The sequence below is a fragment of the Macaca thibetana genome, chromosome 1 (genome assembly GCF_024542745.1).
Source record: "Macaca thibetana thibetana isolate TM-01 chromosome 1, ASM2454274v1, whole genome shotgun sequence".
NCBI lineage: Eukaryota > Metazoa > Chordata > Mammalia > Primates > Cercopithecidae > Macaca > Macaca thibetana.
In genome coordinates, this window is record NC_065578.1 from 119,961,099 (window position 1) to 119,980,607 (window position 19,509).

At 40.1% G+C, this 19,509-nt stretch overlaps 1 protein-coding gene and 2 pseudogenes across 3 annotated transcripts in view; 1 reads left to right on the plus strand and 2 right to left on the minus strand.

The window, feature by feature from the left end:
- The window catches only part of LOC126931509 (neuroblastoma breakpoint family member 3-like), an 833,099-nt pseudogene that overhangs the window by 284,361 nt on the left and 529,229 nt on the right, over positions 1 to 19,509 (minus strand). The window lies entirely within an intron of this gene.
- RNF115 (ring finger protein 115) overlaps positions 1 to 19,509 on the minus strand; it is a 146,153-nt gene that overhangs the window by 9,530 nt on the left and 117,114 nt on the right. The window lies entirely within an intron of this gene.
- On the plus strand, positions 13,783 to 14,792 carry LOC126932446 (ribosome biogenesis protein NSA2 homolog; annotated as a pseudogene). The gene has a single exon (XR_007718177.1). The product of XR_007718177.1 is annotated as a ribosome biogenesis protein NSA2 homolog (transcript).

Genomic DNA, 19,509 nt, shown 5'->3' on the forward strand with positions numbered 1-19,509 from the left:
ACCATGTTGACAAAGCTGATCTTGAACTCCTGACCTCGGCCTCCCAAACTGTTGGGATTACAGGTGTGAGCCACTGCGCCCAGCAATGATATGCAATTTTAAGTCCCTGGTTCCCACTTTACTTATTAGGCCAATTAATGTAACAATGGCAGTAGCCAACATTAGACTTTCCCTGCTACTAAAGTTCAACAGCAGCTCAGCAGCTAACTGCACTATTCCGTTTGTTTGCTTGCCTTTTTGTATTATTTTTCATTATTTATTTTTAACTGACAAAAATTGTATATATTATGGTATAGAACATATTTTGAAATATGTAAGCATTGTGGAATGACTACATCAAACTATCAACATATGCATTACCTCACAAACTTATTTACAACAATAACACTTGAAATCTACTCTCTTAGCAATTTTCAAATGTACAAAACACTGTTTTTTGTTTGTTTTTTTTTGAGATGAAGTCCTGCTCTCTCACCCAGGCTGGAGTACAGTGGCACCATCTCGGCTCACTGCAAACTCTGTCCCCCAGGTTCAAGCAATTCTTGTGTTTCAGCCTCCCAAGTAGCTGGGATTACAGATGCGCACCAACATGCCCAGCTAATTCTTGTATTTTTAGTAGAGATGGGGTTTCACCATATTAGCCGGGCTGTCAAGTAATCTGCCTGCCTTGGCCTCCCAAAGTGCTGGGATTATAGGCATGAGCCATTGCACCTGGCTGAAAACATTGTTATTAACTACAGCCACCATGTTGTACAACACATCTCTTGAACTTTTAACTGAAATGTTGTATCCTTCAACATCTCTCTAATCCACCCCCTCTGCCCCACAGCTCCTGGTAATTACCATTCTACTCTCTGCTTCTATGAATTCGCTGGCTTTTTCAAAGAATGCTTCGTGTTGTTTTAAAAATATGTCCAAAAATTATTTGATAATCTTCCCTTCAGTGTGGGCTTGACTTAGTGACTCACTTAACAATAGAATATGGCAGAACTGATCACCTGTGACTTCCAAGACAAGGTAACAAAGCAGGAGAAATGGCCAGGTGTGGTGGCTCATGCCTGTAATCCCAGCACTTCGAGGTGGATGGATCACTTGTGGTCAGGAGTTCGAGACCAGCCTGGCCAACATGACTCCATCTCTACTAAAAATACAAAAATTAGCGAGGCATGGCGGCACATGCCTATAGTCTCAGCTACTCAGGAGGATGAGGCAGGAGAATCACTTGAACCCGGGAGGCGGAGGTTGCAGTGAGCCAAGATCATGCCATTGCACTCCAGCATGGGTGACAGAGTGAGATTTTGCCTCAAGAAAAAAAGGTGGTGTGGCGGGCGGGGCGCATAGTGCTTTCTCCTTGTACTTCTGTTGGATCAATCACTTGCTCTGGAAGAGTGCCATATCAAGCAGTCCTATAGAAAGGTCCATGTGATGAGGAACTGAGCACTCCTGCCACCAGCCAGAACAAACCTGCCAGAATATGTGTAAAGCCTAGTCACCCCTATACTGCAGCAGTGGCCAACATCTTGACTGTAAGCTCATGAAATCCTGGGCCAGCATCACTCAGCAACGCTACTCCCAACTGAACCTGTTCCTGACCCAGTGAATCTGTGAGATAATAAATATCTGTTTGTTTTAAGCCACTAAACTCTGAGATAATTTGTTATACGGCAATAGGTAACATACAGATTTTGATATCTGGATACACGTGCTACCATAATAAAGACCTAAAATGTGAGAGTACCTTTGGAACCCAGCAGTGGGGCAGAAGTTAAAAGGACTTTGAGGAGAGCATCAGTAAAGTTTGAAGAGCCTTGAAAAAAAAAAGCAGCACTATGGCCTTTGAGGAAGTTAAAGGTGAGATTAAGAAAAGGCAGAAAAATCTTATTAGAAACTGGAGGGAAAAAGATCCTTGTTATATACTGGCAAAGCTGTTGCCTTACCATAACATGGAAAGCAGACGTTGCGGTCCACAAACTGGTTGATAATCTAGCTAAAGAGATTTCCACTTTTGAAAGTACCTCCTGGCTTCTTGTTGCTTACTTTAAAATGCAAAAGAGGTATAAATTAAAGGAAGGACAGACAGTTAAACAAAAAGGACAGAATTATATAATTCTGAGAATTCCCAGCATCTCCAGATTAGTAAATGACACTAAAATTAAGAAATGGATTTCAAGCAAAGATTAAATCCAAGGCACTGCCAAAAGACTGATTTCAGATGAAGCCAAGGATCAGACTATAACAATTCTTTGTTAAGACCTCAGAAAGGGCCGGGCGCAGTGGTTCACACCTACAATCCCAGCACTTTGGGAGGTCAAGGCAGGAGGATCACTTGAGGCCAGGAATTTGAGACCAGCCTGGCCAACATGAAGAAACCCGTCTCTACTAAAAATACAAAAATTAGCTGGGCATGGTGGCACACACCTCTAATGCCAGCTACTCGGGAGGCCGAAACATGAGAATCACTTGAACCCGGAGTTAGACGTTGCAGTGGGCTGAGATTGTACCACTGCACTCCAGTCTCGGTGACAGAGTGCAACTCTGCCTCAAAAAAAAACAAAAACAAAAAAAACCACCACAACCTCAGAAAGATCTAAAATAGTACCTAAAGAATCACTCAGTTAGAAAATTGGACTAAGAAGTTTAAGGGTGTTACTGCTATAACAAACTACCACAAACTGGGTAGCTTAAAACAAAAGGAATTTATTCGCTCACTGATTTGGCGGGTGTCAGTAGGGTTAGTTCTTTCAGAAAGTTCTGAGGGAGATTATTTCCATGACTCTTTCCCGGCTTCTGGTGATGGTTGGCAGCAATCTTTGCCATTCCTTGATTTGTAGACGTTATGTCCCCCCAGTCTCTGCCACTGTCATCACACGGCTTTCTTCTCTTTGTCTTCTGTGTTCATGTCCAAATTTCTAGCTTCCTCTTTTTTTTTTTTTTGAGGCAGAGTCTCACTCTCGCCCAGGCCGTAGTGCAGTAGGTGCGATCTTGGCTCACTGCAACCTCTGCCTCAAGGTTTAAGCGATTCTCATGCCTCAGCCTCCTGAGTAGCTGGGATTACACAGGCATGAGCCACCACGCCTGGCTAATTTTTGTATTTTTAGTAGACATGGGGTTTTACCACATTGGCCAGGCTGGTCTCGAACTCCTGACCTCAGGTGATCCTCCCACCTCGGCCTTCCAAAGTGCTGAGATTACAGGAGTAAGCTGCCGCACCCAGCAAATTTCTCTCCTTATAAGACTATCAACCGTTGGATTAAGGCCCTTCCTGATCCAGTGTGATCTTCTTATAACTTGACTACATCTGTAAAGACCTTGTTTCCAAATAAGGTCATATTCACAGTGACCTTATCAGGGTTAGGACTTGAATACAGCTTTCTGGGGGACACAATTCTACCCACTACAAGTGGTATCCCTCAGCAATCCCAGCAGAAACCCAAGTTGGAAAAAGTCTAATTAGAAGAGATTGGTGGACGTGGCTTTTGCCTAATTGCATGAACCCCAGTGAGATTCACAGGATATCAAAGTTTTAAAAAGAAACACTGACAGCTTAAACTGAAAGGTGGAAAGATAGTACAAAATGAAAACAGGTCTCTGGGCCCTCAAATTTCTACCAGCAAGAAGCATGCTAAGAAAGCTATGCAGCTACAAATATGAACTACTTTTAATGGAAAAGAAAGGATGACTAACAAGGTGGACTCCAGAGTCACAGAGAAGAACTCCTGGGCAGAAACAGAAGTCCTAGTCAAGGAATTTCTGACATTTGTCTAGACAACTATTATAATTGCTATGAACCAGCAATTTCTTTGTGCCGACATTTTTCCCTTTTGGAACAGGAAATCTTTATACCTGTTCAGAATCACTGCCTGTCCACATCCCTGCATGTTGGGTGTGTGATAGGTAGATTACTTGTCTCTTTAGTTTACAGGTCTTCATATCAAAAGGAACTGTACCTGAGGAACTATACCCAAGAAGCCACACCCACACTTGGACCTAGTTAAAGGACAGCTACCTGTATTTCAAGCTGATGCTACAGAAGAAGGAAACTTTTTTTGATAGCTCTTGGGAGGAAGAAGTGTAAATAATTTGTGGCTAGAGGGCAAACTGGTGATTTTAAAATACATCCATGAATTCTTTAGAGGTGGAGCTAATTCTCTTCTCCTTGAATGTGGGCTAGACTTAATGATTCACCTCTTACAGACAAAATGCAGCAGAAATGACAGTGTGTGACTTCCAAAATTAGGATATAAAAAGGCATTATGGGTTTTTTTCCTTCTTCCTCTATCATTCTCTTGGATCAATAACTCCAAGAGAAGCTAGCTGCCAAGTAATAGGGACATTCAAGGAGCCCTATGGAGAGGCCCAGATGGTGAGGAACTATGGCCTCCTGCCAACAGTCATGTGAGTGAGCCATCTTGGAAGTGGATCTTCCAGGTCTAGTTAAGTGTTCGGATGACTGCAGCCACAGCTGACATGTTGATTATAAATAACCTCATGAAGCCCTTCACCAGAACCACCTAGCTAAACTGCTCCCAAATTCCTGACCCGCAAAAATAGTGAGATAATAAATACTGTCATAAGCTGTTAAATTCTGGAGTAATGTGTTACACAGCAATAGGTAACTAATATGTATCCACCTATTTGCCAGTGACAAGAAGGGCAAATTATCACATGCTTAAACTGATCAATAAGTAAATGGTAATAATCAAGTGTGAGAGACAGCCTAGTTCTTGAAGCTGTTAAAAGTCAATCCTATAGGAATGCTTGGAATTATGAGGAACAATTCACCAGCAGCTGATGAGCTGATGATTCCTCTTTCTTGGCTGCTCACTCTCTGGAAGTCAGATGTTAGTCCCATATTTTTGCAGCAGTAACAGAGACTGCTCAGGGTGGCCCCAATGCATATGAGCTGTTGCTCGGAGAACAATAGTTCATAGAGTATTTACAATGAATTTTGTTTATTAAAAAAAAAATATCTTTTCTTGTTAAAGCTAAATGTCTGGGAGGATGTGGAGGGAACAAAGATAGTGTATACATTTAATTTCAGAAACTTACAGAAGAGAAAAATCAACCCACTGGGTCTGGAAGGGAAGTCACATGCTAAAACCAGGTAAGAGTCTTCACATAGTTGCCAGAGCTGTACTCTCTCTAGGTTTTCCTCATACTTCCCAGGCTGTTTCTTCTGAGTTTCCTTTGCTTATTCTTATCTTCCAAACTTCTAAGTTTGGAAGGCCCAGGCCTCCATTCTCTGAGCTCTACTATCTCCTATCTTGACTTCTTTGACCATTTTATCCAGCTTTATAATTTTAAATACCATATATAGGCCACAACTTCCAAATTTTATCTCCAGCCAAGACCTCTGCCTACTCAACATTTCCACTTGCGTAATAAGCACCTCAAACTTATTATGTCCCAAACTGAATTAACTCTTAAATATTTTCCTCCAAACTTACTCCTCCTAATGTTCCCCATGTCAGCAGATGGTGGCTCCATTTTTCTTGTTTTCAGGCCAAAAACCTTGATGTCATAACTCTTCTTTCTGTTACACCCCATATCCAATCTGTCAGTAAATCCTATCATGAATATTGCCAAACTGCATCTGAAACCAAACCATTTTTCACTACTCTCACCCAAACCACTGGTATCTCTAGCTTATATGAACGCAATAGCCTCTTAAATAGTTTCTCTGCTGTGTCTTTGCCTCGCACACCTTGCAGCCCCCCATTTTATTTTCAGCACAGCAGTTAGAGCAATCGTTTCAAGATATAAATGACACCTAACTCTCCACTGGAATAGAAGTTCTTATAATTGCCAACTAGGCTTCATATAATCTAATACCCACCTCCCCATTCCTACTCCCATCAACTTCTCCTACCATTCCCCTCACCTTCTCTGCCCTACATTGGTCTCTCCTTGTTTGTACATCCCTACACTTCCTTGGTGTCTATTCAGATACTTTCTCAATAAGACATTTGCTGACCATGCTCTTTTTGAAACTTCACTTCCACCATATTCCCTATCTCCCATCCCTGCTTTTCTTCCACCATAGCACTTACTACTGCTTAACATTCTGTTTATTTTGATTGTCTATCTCTCCCCATTAGCACTTAAGCTCCATAAGGGCAGTCATTCTTGACTATTTATTGACTACTGTATGCCCAACATCTGGCACATACACAATGTCTGTTGAATAAATTAAGAGACCTCTTATGGGGCCAGGCAAACTGGCTCACACCTGTAATCCCAGCACATTGGGAGGTCAAGATGGGAATACAAGACCAGCCTGGACAACATAAGGAGACCCCATCTCTACGAAAAAATTTTAAAATTAGCTGGGCCTAGTGCTGCACACCTGTGGTCCCAGATGCTTAGGAAGCTGAGATGGGAGGATCACTTGAGCCCAGGAAAAAATTAATTAATTAAGAAACCTCCCCTAGATGGGCTCTGATATGGTTTGGCTGTGTCTCCACCCAAATCTCAACTTGAATTGTATCTCCCAGAATTCCTACATGCTGCGGGAAGGGACCCAGGGGGAGGTAATTGAATCATGGAGGCTGATCTTCCCCATGCTATTCTCATGATAGTGAATAAGTCTCATGAGATCTGATGGGTTTATCAGGGGTTTCTGCTTTTGCTTCTTCCTCATTTCTCTTGCCGCCACCATGTAAGAAGTCCCTTTCGCCTCCCACCATGATTCTGAGGCCTCCCCAGCCATGTGGAACTGTAAGTCCAATTAAAGCTCTTTTTCTTCCCAGTCTTGGGTATGTCTTTATCAGCAGCGTGAAAAAGGACCAATATAGTAAATTGGTGCCAGGAGTGGGGCATTGCTAAAAGATACCCAAAAATGTAGAAGTGACTTTGGAACTGGGTAACAGTCAGAAGTTGTAACAGTTTGAAGGGCTCAGAAGAAGACAGGAAAATGTGGGAAAGTCTGGAACTTCCTAGAGACTTGCTCAATGGTTTTGCCCAAAATGCTAATAGTGATGTGGACAATAAGGTCCAGGCTGAGGTGGTCTCAGAATGGAGATAAGGAACTTGTTGGGAACTGGAGCAAAGGTGACTCTTGGTATGTTTTAGCAAAGAGACTGGAAGCATTTTGCCCCTGTCCTACAGATTTGTGGAACTTTGAACTTGAGAGAGATGATTTAGGATATCTGGCAGAAGAAATTTCTAGCACCAAAGCATTCAAGAGGTAACTTGGGTGCTGTTAACCAGTTTTATAAGATAAGCAGAGCATAAAAATTTGGAAAATTTGCTCCCTATGTGATAGAAAAGAAAAACCCATTTTTTAAAGGGAAATTGAAGCCAGATGCAGAAATCTGCATAAGTAGCAAGGCGCCTAATGTTAATACCCAGGACCACAGGGAAAATGTCTCCAGGCCCTGTCAGAGACCTTCACGGCAGCCCCTCCCATCACAGGCCCAGAGGCCCAGGAGGAAAAAGTGGTTTCATGGGCTGGGCCCAGGGTCCCCGTGTTGTATGTAGCCTAGGGACTTGGTGCCCTGTGTCCCAGTTGCTCCAGCCATGGCTGAAAGGGGCCAACATAGAGCTTGGGTTGTGGCTTCAGAGGGTGCAAGCCCAAAGGCTTGGCAGCTTCCCTGTGGTGTTGAGCCTGCGAGTGCACTGAAGACAAGAATTGAGGTTTAGGAACCTCCACCTAGATTTCAGAAGATGTATGGAAACACCTGGATGCCCAGGCAAAAGTTTGCTGCAGGGGCGGGGCCCTCATGGAGAACCTCTGCTAGGGCAGTGTGGAAGGAAAATGTGGGGTGGGAGCCCCCACACAGAGTCCCTACTAGGGAACCGCATAGTGGAGCTGTGAGAAGAGGGCCACCATCTTCCAGATCCCAGAATGGTAGACCCACCGACAGCTTGCACCATGAGCCTAGAAAAGCCATAGACACTCAACACCAGACAGTGAAAAGCAGCAAGGAGGGAGGTTGTATCCCACAAAGTCACAGGGGTAGAGCTGCCCAAGACCACGGGAACCCACCTTTTGCATCAGCATGACCTGGATGTGAGACTTGGACTCAAAGATTATTTTGGAGCTTCAAAATTTGACTGCCCCGCTGGATTTCGGACATGCATGGAGCCTGTAACCCCTTTATTTTAGCCAATTTCTCCCATTTGGAATGGCTGTATTTACCAAATACCTGTACCTCCACTGTATCTAGGAAGTAACTAGCTTGCTTTTGATTTTATAGGCTCACAGGCAGAAGGGACTTGCCTTATCTCAGATGAGACTTTGGACTTTGGGTTAATACCTAAATGAATTAAGACTTGGGGGGACTGCTGGGAATGCATGACTGGTTTTGAAATGTGAGGACATGAGATTTGGAGGGGCCAGGGGCTGAATGACATGGTTAGGCTGCCGCCATGTTACAAGTGCCTTTAGCCTCCCACCATGATTCTGAGGCCTTCTCAGCCATGTGAAACTGTTAAGTCCAAATAAACCTCTTTTTCTTCCCAGTCTCAGGTATGTCTTTATCAGTTTTGTGAAAACAGACTAATATAGGCCCCAATCAAATGTATCTTGAAAGATATATACAATCTATTAAGATAAAAAATATTATAAAATATGTGTAGTATAATCAATTCAATTTCAATTATATAGATGTAATTATCATATATATATATTTTAAAAGGTCTATAAGATTATACATCAAGGCGTAACTATGGCTATTTCTGGATAAGGTTGTCTTTTTATTCCATACCAAAAAAAATATTTTTTTTAATAAGGAAAAAAAAAGTTAACCGAAAAAAGTCAGTTCTCAAAATCTGAGATGTGATCAGTGGTCAGAAAACCATGGTCCAAGAATCTAGGGTTAACTTCAGAAGCACATATTCTCTAGGTAGGAAATCTTAAAATATATTCTTTACACAGCCATAAAAAAGAACAAAATCATGTACTTTGCAGCAACATGGATATAGTTGATATAGTTGGAGGTCATTAGCCTAATAAGCAAGTTAATGCAGAAAACAGAAATACCACATGTTCTCACTTATACATGGGAACTAAACATTGGTTACACAGGGACACAAAGTAAGGAATAATAAACACTGGGGATCACAAAACCGGACAGGGAGGGAGAAGGGCAAAGGTTGAGAAACTACCTATAGGTACTATGTTCACTGCTTAGGTTATGGGATCATCATAAGCCCAAACCCCAGCATCACACAATATACCTGTGTAATAAACCTGCTGTTCTGTGAGTTACCAGGAGAGCAAATTTTTAAAATTTAAAAATTAAAACCAAATCTGTACATGTACCCCTTGAATCGAAAATAAAAATAATAAATTTTAAAAAGAACATATTATTTAGGTGGGACAGCTTCTTAGAAGTAATGTACCCTACAAAGCGAATCGGAAACAGCTTACTGCTAACTAAAATCAAAGAGGCTTCCTTTATATAGCCAGGAAGGAGACTAAACCACCAGGCTAAAATGCAACAAAGAACCAAAAGAGTAAAGCACAACAAAATAAAAATGGGGCTGGGTGCAGTGGCTTATGCCTGTAATCCCAACACCTTGAGAGGCTGAAGCAGGAGGATCACTTGAGGTCAGGAGTTCGAGACCAGCCTGGCCAACATGGCAAAACCCTGTCTTTACTAAAAATACAAAAAAATTAGCCAGGCATTGTGGCTCATGCCTATAGTACCAGCACTCAGGAGGCTGAGGCAGGAGAATTGCTTGAATCTGGGAGGCAGAGGTTGCAGTGAGCTGAGATCACACCACTGCACTGCAACCTGGGAGAGAGTGAGACTCCCTCTCAAAAAAACAAAACAAAACAAAACAAAAACAACAAAATAAAATAAAGATGGGTTTCAATGTAATAAGTGCAGACTAGTGGGTGGTAATCTCTATTACTTGTCTGGAAAATATGAATGTGCTGGTGTTGACCTAACACAAAGCAAAAAAACCTAACAAGCATTAATATTTTACCGTCCTAAAAAATTATTTGAAGTGAAATATGAGTAATTTCTTAGCATTTATCACAACCTGAATGGAATTTCTCTTAAAGATCATGCAATTTCCTTGCTGATTCTATATGTACCAAACCACCATCCGATTGCTTTTGATTTCTTGATATCTGAGAAATTCACAGACAACAGTATGCTAACAAACAAATGAGTTTTGGAGTCACTGAAACAGAATACCCTCAGTTATAAATGTATAAATTAATCTTCTGACACAGGTCAGATGCACTTAAAGTCAGATAAGATGAGCTAGTCTATTCAAGACCTAATTAACTATCATTCAAAAGCTGCAGATTAGAGGATAAAGCACATACTTTAGGGACACTGAATAAATATTTGCAGAATGAATGAACAATGTGAGATTTCCCTGTCTTTGTGTTAGTAAAAAACTTTTACTCATGCCAATGAAAAAGTCAAAGAAAATGGATCTCATTTCAGGGAAACTTACTAAGTTGGTGTGAGGAACACACTAATAATCCCACAAAGGCTAATCTCTGACACCTGATTTCTTAAATACAAAGTACTCTTTTTCTTGAAATGGAGTCTTGCTCTGTTGCCCAAGCTGGAGTACAGTGGTGCGATCTTGGCTCACTGCAAGTGATTCTCCTGCCTCAGCCTCCTGAGTAGCTGGGATAACAGGCAACCACCACCATGCCTTGTTAATTTTTGGATTTTTAGTAGAGATGGGATTTCATCATGTTGGTCAGGCTGGTCTGGAACTCCTGACCTCAAGTGATCCACCCACCTCGGCCTCCCAAAGTGCTGGGATTACAGGTGTGAGCCACCGCAGCTGGCCATTAAATACAAAGTACTCTGTTTACAGTGAAACCAGTAAAATGAACAGGAAATTGAGATGTAGCCCATGGAAACCATAAATGGAATGCCCATATGTTCCTTCTCAAAGCAAGAGGACAAAACTGTTATCAGGAAGAAGCCATGCTAAAGTTTAATCAATTTTTTAAAATTTGTAAAACATGAAATTGTACTTTCAAAACATACAGTGACATCATAATGACAATTACTGTAAAGTAACAACCATATGGAACAATCTGGGCAGGCCTGCTAAGTAGGTATAGTAATAGGCCCCAAAGATATACTGTGTTTATTTATACTTCTATGAAAGAAAAGAGAAAAGAAACTGAATTTAAAACTTTCAAGTTCTATTTACTGATATACTGGTGCCTTGGAAGGAAAGTTTCTGAGAAAATTAGGGAAATGCTTAATTCTTTGGTTAAAAAATAAGTGAGAAGGCTACTTAATTTTAAATTTTTGACTTATACTAAACAGTTATACTAAAATTTTTCAGTACAAGTAAACAGTTAAAAATCTCACCAAATACAAACACTTCCATTTCTGCACTATCCTGGCTCCAATATTTAACTGCCTTTATACTCTTAGACAATTTACCTAAACGCTCTGTGCCTCAGTTTCTCTGGTAAAATGGAGATATTCACAATACCTTCTTCACAGAGTTATAGTGAGGATTAAACAAATGAATACCTGTAAAGCATTTAGACTAGTTTCTGGCACATACTCTTAGCTATTATTACTACTAATTTATATTTTTTTGTACTTTTTAGAGACATAATTACAATTATCCACTTATTCAAAACAAACACGTTTAGTAGCCACTATAAAACCGATACTGTGCTAGAAGCTGAGAATACAGAGATAAATAAAACATTACCCTACACTATTAACCCCAGAAGTAACTGAAAAGACTGTAATAGATCTAGTTCTCAAAAGATACCAGGTCCAGATGGAATTACAGGTAACTTGTATTAAACCTTTAAATAATAGGTAATTCCTGTGTTATTTAAACTATTTCCAAGCATAAGATTACAGCAAATTTTCCCAGTTCCTTTTATGCAACTAATATAATCCTGACACCAAAACTTGATAAAGAGACTCATCGTCTTTTGAATAAATATAAAAATTCTTAAAAAAAAAAAAAAAAAAAGATAAGGAACAAATCAACTCCAATAATGTATTAAGAGACTCCAGCCTGAGCAACCTAGTCTCTACCAAAAATTGAAAAATTAGCCAGGTGTAGTAGTACATGCCTGTAGTCCTACCTAGTTCGTAGGCTGAAGTGGGAGGATTGCTTGAGCCCACCGAGTTTGAAGTTGTAGTGAAACATGATCTTGCTACTGCACTCTAGCCTGGGCAACAAAGTGAGACCCTATTTCCCCAACCTCCGAGCCCTAAAAAAGAGAGATTAGTGCTCCTTGACAAAGCAGCTTGAATAGAAACACTAGAAAACATTAGAAAACATACTTGTTAATAAAATGCATTAACTGTTTAAGGGAGAAAAACTCTAAGGTCATTTTGATAGGACTGCAAAGGGCATGTGACAAAATCATTAGTCATTCTTAATTAAAAGCCCCTAATAAATTATGAATAAAATTAAACTTTCTTAGTGTGATAATGCATATACTAGGAACCAAAAGCAAACATGTTTAACAAAGAAACACTAATTCATTCTCACTGAAGTCCGGAAAAACACAATGATGCCTATATTAAACAACTTTGTTTTGGTAGTATAGTCAATATAACAGATAAGAAAAATAAGAGGCATAAACATTGGAAAGAGAAACACAATCAATATTTGAGGATGATATGAGGGCTAACTAGAAAACTAAAGAGAATAAAATGAAAAACTATTACAATTAATAAGAGAATTCAATTAAGTAACAAGATGAAGGGTAACAAAAAGTTTGCCAGCAATAATCAGTTAAAAAGTCAAATCGGCCGGGCGCGGTGGCTCAAGCCTGTAATCCCAGCACTTTGGGAGGCCAAGGTGGGCAGATCACGAGGTCAGGAGATCGAGACCATCCTGGCTATCACGGTGAAACCCCGTCTCTACTAAAAAATACAAGAAACTAGCCGGGCGAGGTGGTGGGCACCTGTAGTCCCAGCTACTCGGGAGGCTGAGGCAGGAAAATGGCATAAACCCAGGAGGCGGAGCTTGCAGTGAGCTGAGATCCGGCCACTGCACTCCAGCCTGGGCGACAGAGCAAGACTCCGTCTCAAAAATAAATAAATAAATTAAATACATAAATAAATAAATAAAAAGTTAAATCAAACTATGAAACTTGACTGAATGATGAAAAGTGTCCTGTATCTTCTACTCAATTGGCTATGAACCTAAAACTGCTCTAAAAAAGTCTATTTTTAAAAAGAAAGAAGAAAGGGAAAAGAAGAAGGAAAAAGAAGGAAGAAGAAGAAAAAAGAAGGAAGAAGAAGATGGAAAAGGGAAGGAGAAAGAAGAAAAGGGAGGAAGAAAAAGGAAGGAGGAAAAAGAAAGGAAGGAGGAGGAAGAAGGAAGAGGAAGAATGAGGAAGAATGAAAGAGGAAGGAGGAAGAAGAAGGAGAAAGGAAGAAGAAGAAGGAAGAAGGAAGAGGAAGACAGAGGAAGAAGAAAAAAGAACCAAATAAACTGAGACCATGAGCCATAGGTCTGAGAAGTTTCAGTATTACTAAAACGTACCGGCTGGGCACAGTGGCTCACGCCTGTAAACCCAGCACTTTGGGAGGCCGAGGCAGGCAGATCACCTGAGGTCAAGAGTTTGAGATCAGTCTGGTCAACACGGCGAAACCCTGTCTCTATCAAAAATACAAAAATTAGCCAGGTGTAGTGGCAGATGCCTGTAATCCCAGCTACTTGGGAGGCTGAGGCAGGAAGAATGCTTGAATTGGGAGGCAGAGGTTGCACTGAGCCGAGATCACACCACTGCACTCCAGCCTGGGCAACAGAGCGAGACTTTGTCTCAAAAAAACAAAAAAGCCTTTCCTGTCCCAGCCTGCGTGGTGTGGGCTTGTGGGTCTTTGAGACCTGAAAATTGAGAGCGTTTTCGCACCCCAGGGGCTGCTTCTGGTGGTTCTGCGGCCATCACCATGCCACAGACCGAATATATTGAATTACACCGTAAAGGCTATGGATACCGTTTGGATTACCATGAGAAAAAGAGAAAGGAGGAAAGTCGAGAGGCTCATGAACGTTCAAAGAAGGCAAAGAAAATGATTGGTCTGAAGGCTAAGCTTTACCATAAACAGCGCCATGCTGAAAAAATACAAATGAAAAAGACTATCAAGATGCATGAAAAGAGAAACACCAAACAAAAGAATGATGAAAAGACTCCACAGGGAGCAGTACCTGCCTATCTGGCTGGACAGAGAGGGACAATCTCGAGCTAAAGTACTTTCCAATATGATTAAACAGAAACGAAAAGAGAAGGCGGGAAATTGGGAAGTCCCTCTGCCTAAAGTACGTGCCCAGGGAAAAACAGAAGTATTAAAAGTTATTCGAACAGGAAAGAGAAAGAAGAAAGCATGGAAGGGGATGGTTACTAAAGTGTGCTTTGTTGGAGATGGCTTTACAAGAAAACCACCTAAATATGAAAGATTTATCAGGCCAACGGGCTTGCGTTTCAAGAAAGCCCATGTAACACATCCTGAACTGAAAGCCACCTTTTGCCTACCAATATTTGGTGTAAAGAAGAATCCCTCATCCCCACTGTATACAACTTTGGGTGTAATATTACCAAAGGTACTGTCATTGAGGTAAATGTGAGTGAATTGGGCCTTGTGACACAAGGAGGCAAAGTTATTTGGGGAAAATATGCCCAGGTTACCAACAATCCTGAAAATGATGGATGTATAAATGCAATCTTACTGGTCTGACAGCAATTTCATATATAATTATTGAGGACTACACACCAATTGAAAAAACTGCCATTACTGTGATGTTTCTGAATACTACCAAACAGCCATACATGTCTGCAATGAAGAGATTTATTAAATTGTAAACATTAAAATGGTCCTGTTTTTTTTTAAAAAAAAAAAAAAAAAAGAAAAAGAAAAAGAAAAGAAAAAAAAACTCAAAGTACCAACTGTCCCCAAATTAATATATAAATTCAATGCACTTCCAATCAAAATCCTAATGGGATGGGAAAAGGGGCAGAGATTTAAAAACTGCATCTAAAATCCATTTGGAAAGGTAAATACAAGCAAAGCATTAATAAACTTGCAAACAAACTAAGAACTTTGTTTTTTTTTTAAGAAAAGAACAATAATGAGATGGACCTTCCCTACCAGTTTTCAGATCACAGTATAAAATCGTAGTGCGTACACCAGAATGGTACATGAATAGAATACAAAAATAAAGATCTACAGCACATAACAGAGAATCCAGAAAGAGAAAGGTAAGTATGAAAATGTATACATAATAAAGGTGATATTTCAAATCAGATATGCTATATATTATGCTGTAAATAACTGGATACGCAAATGGGGGGGATTAGATCTTTAACTCAAAAATACACAAAAATACTCCCCACCCACCAGAGATTTGGGCATAACGCCCAATCAGGGCCAGAAACCTTCCACAAAAGTCGATGGATGGGCACGCCTGTAATCTCAGTACTTTGGGAGGCCATGGGTGGATCACTTGAGGTCAGGAGTTCAAGACCAGCCTGGCCAACATAGTGAAACCCCATCTCTCTTAAAAATACAAAAAAAAAAATAGCTAGGCATGGTGGCGTGAGACTCTAATTCCAGCTACTCAGGAGGGTGAGGCACAAGAATTGCTTGGATCTGGGAGGCAGAGGTTGCAGTGAGCTGAGGCCACACCACTGCACTTCAGCCAGGGCAACAGAGCAAGGCTGTCTCAAAAAAAAAAAGAAAAAAAAAGTTGACAGATGGACATATCCTCTGGGATGAATCCTCCATAATTCCTGTAAACTTGGAGCCACCACCGGCTATCTTTCATTTCACAAAGAAAGAGCCATCATGATAACACAGGAAAGCAGATTTGAGAGAGAAAGAATGATAGACAGATGAACATAACATATTGACTGACCATCTAGATCCACCTATAGACTTCTAATTTACATCAGTGCTTCTCAGTGTTACTCCTAGGAAGTGATTTAGAAATCCAAGGGAGCAGTTTTGCTAGTCACAATAAATGGTAGGTACCATTCACATTTACTAAGCAGGAAAAATGAGTGCTAGCTACCCTGCAATAAACAGGAGGACAGCCAGGCCCAACAAAGAACTGTCCGCCAACCTGTATATTCTGAACATTCTGCCTGGACATTCATTTGGTGACAAACTACCTATATAATTAACTGAAACTAAATCCAGCTCCATTCTACACATAAACACAAATTATTTTCCATTTGGTTTTAATATATACTGAATTTTCTAGGCATGTAACTATTGTGAAAACTGAGGGAAGTTTATGCTTCCCCACAAACCCCAGAAACTTCCTAAGAGTTCTTCACCATTTTGAAAAGTCGTAACATTGTACCAACAATGCTTGTGGCAGATGAACTGTAAAATATAATCCTCTTGTACTGTTTGCATTTGTAGCTATCATCTTAATGATTCTATATACAGAAGTAAGCACTTAACTTTTCCTTTTGTCTCCCATAATAGTTATGGCTAGAGATTTACACATTAAAACACATATATTCATATATTTTTTTATTTCTCCTTTATATTAATTGGAGAACTGTGTGTGTGTGTATATATATATGCATATGTGTTTTTATTATGTTTTATAGCTTATATTATCAATGAGTTTCTAATCAGAATAGTAGAGGGCATTACAAGACAATTGTTATAATAGGGAGATGTTGGGTCTGATATAGCTAACAACCATTTGAGCTATGTGAACCAACACATTCTAGTTTTTTGGGTTTTTTTGAGACAGAGTTGTGCTCTGTCACCCAGGTTGGAGCAATCTCGGCTTACTACAACCTCCACCTCCCAGGTTCAAGCGATTCTCCTGCCTTAGCTTCCCAAGTAGCTGGGATTGCAGGCATGTGCCACCATGCCCAGCTAAATTTTTTTAATGTTTAGTAGAGATGGGGTTTCGCCATGTTGGCCAGGCTGGTCTTGAACTGGCCTCAAGTGATCTGCCCACCTTGGCCTCCCAAAGTGCTGGGATTACAGGCATGAGCTACTGCACCTGGCCGCCGGTTAGTTTTTTCTTAAGTTATATTAAATTGAATTTCTATCACTTATAACCAAAGAGTTCTAACATAACCATAAAAAGCATTAAGAAAATATAAAAATTAAATTTTAAATCTTGGAGTAAGAAGAGCCTCTTTTTTTTTTTTTTTTTTTTTTTTTTTTTTTGAGACAAGCAAGGACTCACTTCTGTTGCCCAGGCTGGAGTGCAGTGGTACAATCACTGCTCAGTGCAGCCACAACCTCCCAGGCTCAAGCGATCCTCACACTCATCCTCTGGAGTAGCTGGGACTACAGGCACATGCCACCATGCTCAGCTGATTTTTCATTTTTTGTAAAGATGAGGTCTTGCCATGTTGCCCAGGGTGATCTTAAATTCCTGGGCTCAAGCAATCGTCCCAGAAGTTTGAGACCAGCCTAGGCAACATAGCGAGACTTCATCTTTACAAAAAAAAATTTAAAAATTGGCCAAGCGTTACAGGCATGGTGGTACATGCCTGTAATCCAAGCTACTTGGGAGGCTAAGGCAGGAGGATTGTGTGAGCCCAGAAGTTTGAGGCTCAGTGAGCTATGATCACGCCACTCTACTCCAGCCTGGGCAACAGAGCAAGACTCTTATTACAAAATAAAGAAAGAAGAAGAAGAAGAAAAAGTAATTTCAAGGGGGAAGAAAAAAGATTAAAAGGGTTGAATTCAGTGAACTAGACCTATACAATAAGGATTTTAAAGTATCCACTGGGTCTGCAATTATTAATAGAAAGTCACCAGGGACTTTAGTGAAAGGAGGGCCAGACTACAGCAGGTAGAAGAATAATGAAAGATAAAAAAGTAAACACAAACAACTCTTAAGAAATTTTATTGAACAGGAAAGGAAAAAGATTACTAGGCAGTAACTGGAACAGTAATTCTCAATTCTGGCTACAATAAGAATAACTTCAGGAGCTTTTTAAAATTACCAATGCCTGGTTTCACCCAGACTAATAAAATCACAGTCCCTGGTGATGGAGTCCAGGTACCAGTTTAAAAGATATCCTCAGTGACAACGATTTACAACCAGGACTGAAAAACACAGAGCTAAAGAGTAAAACAGTGGCCAAAGGGCATTAACTGGGAAAGAAAGCAGGAAGAAGAAGATGGATGATACAAAATCCCAGACGAAACAGCTAGAGAATGGGTCAGAACATGGGCTGATAGGCTTGCCTTGAAAAAAAAACAAAGGACACCTCATCTCAGGAGGCTCGAAGGAGAAATGAATGTTTATGATATAGAGAAACTGGGCACAGGGATTTGGGGAGTTCATGCCCAAGGCCCCAATTTTCATAAAGGAGAATATAAATCAGCTTCTGAGAAATTTGAAGAATGAAATTTAGTGAAAATTAAAATATCTGTTGAGGGAATGCAAAACAAAAGCCTAATCAAAAGCATGAAATCTGGTGGCGATTAAATGCACCTTACTATCTGCAGGGGCACAATTGGGAACATTTATGTGACTTTTCTAAAGCAGTATTGAACCATCCCCTAGTAAAGGAGCAAGGAAATGTGAATCACAGCACTGCTCCAAAATTGGCCATTTAGTGGGTGGAATGGAGAAAAAAAAAAAAAAAAGATGCATAGGAGGTAAAAGTTTAGACGAACCGTAGTTGAGAAACTCAATAATGGGATCTCAAATCTCAAAACAGGTAGAAAAGGGAAAGTAATCTACACACAGTTTAACTGGCACAGGATATAGTAGTTTTAACTCTGGGTGCCATAAGCTATTAAAACAATGTAATTCACTGATTTTTGTCCTAGACAATCTCATTAAATCAGATTTCCCATATCCTGTATTTGTTCCATGAAGCGATGTCTGCAACTAACTTTGAAATGCACAAAACATAAGATGAACTAATGGAGAGCTAGATGGATAGATATGTAATAAAGCAAGTATAGTAAAATGTAATAAAGCCTAGAAGGTGTGTGTTGGGGGAGGGGGGAGTGTAGGCTCTAGAACAGCACTGTTCGATAGAACTTTCTAAGATAATGGAAATTTTCTATAATATGTTCTGTCAAATACGGTAACTATTAGCTACATGTGGCCAACGGGCCCTCAAAATATAGCTATTTGGGATTGAGGTCTTTGAATTCTGAGTTTTATTAACTTTTGGTTAACTTAAATGTAAACATATAGCTACATGTGGCTAGCAGCTACCATATGAGACAGTGCCGCACTAGATTCATAAAGCCCTAGATTCAAGTCTTAGATACACCAATGGCTGTTACCTTATTTCTGAGACTCAGTTAATTATTTTATAAAATGAAAACAGCAATAGCACCTATTACTTCACACAAATTAAACAACATAAAGCAGATAAAGCATGAAGCACAGTCCTCTACATATGGTAAACACTTAATAAAATTAACTTTTATTATTCCAACTAAATGAGATCCATGAGCAAAACCATCTATTTGACTCATCATTGTGCTCCTACTGTCCAGTACAGTGCCCCATACAAAAAAGACACTCAACAAACATGTATTACATGAATGTTTTTACAGTCATAAGACTTTATATTTATCCTATTAA